This window comes from Myotis brandtii, unplaced genomic scaffold (genome assembly GCF_000412655.1).
Source record: "Myotis brandtii unplaced genomic scaffold, ASM41265v1 C41579724, whole genome shotgun sequence".
Lineage (NCBI taxonomy): Eukaryota > Metazoa > Chordata > Mammalia > Chiroptera > Vespertilionidae > Myotis > Myotis brandtii.
Window position 1 is genome coordinate 1 of NW_005302767.1, and position 684 is coordinate 684.

Consider the following 684-nt stretch of genomic DNA (forward strand, 5'->3'; position numbering starts at 1 on the left):
GTCCTGGTCCACGTAGTCATTGGGGTCGTTATCTCGGCTCTGGGATGTCACTGGAATGACGGGGGGCTACTGGAGATGAAGGTCTCCGAGATGTGACGTCATGAGTCTGGTCTTCATGGCACCGCATATCCACAATGAACTCCACCGAGCTCTCGGGCAGAACTCACGCGTGCAGCCCCGGAGTACTGCAGCTTGTCCACAATGTCATTGCGAGTGAGGGGGTTCATCCAAGCCTGCGAGGACTGAGGGATTTAAAGAATTGGCGTCCATCTGAGCCCAGTCAATGGCTATTGTGGGCAACGCAGTGATGAAGACCCTTCGAGTAGAATTGGCCACCGCTAGGTCCGTAGTTTCCGTGATGAACTTGACATTCTCGTTGGTGAGCTCCCTGATCCGCACGGTGGGCTGGCTAGCATGCGGCATCGCGCTCAGCCGCCCGGCCGGCAGCCGGCGTCAGCTGTTTTGGTGTTTTAATTCTTGGCTTCCATCAGCATTTTTTAAAGCTTTGTCTTGGGGTGGAGGGCGTGTGGCTAACAGCTGTCTCCTTCTTAGATCTGGGTTGCAGATGTGAGAACAGATGTTTGCTATTCGCTCCAGAACGTCCTGGGCAGGATGCCAATGGGGGTTGTCCTGCTGTGGGTCTTTGAACTGATGGCCCATCTGTCCTGGATCTTGACAGGAGTG

The 684-nt window shown here is 55.0% G+C and overlaps 1 pseudogene; it reads right to left on the reverse strand.

Annotated features, from left to right (window-relative positions):
• Nucleotides 1-3: 3 nt before the first annotated feature.
• On the reverse strand, nucleotides 4-423 carry LOC102239231 (annotated as a pseudogene).
• Nucleotides 424-684: the final 261 nt, after the last annotated feature.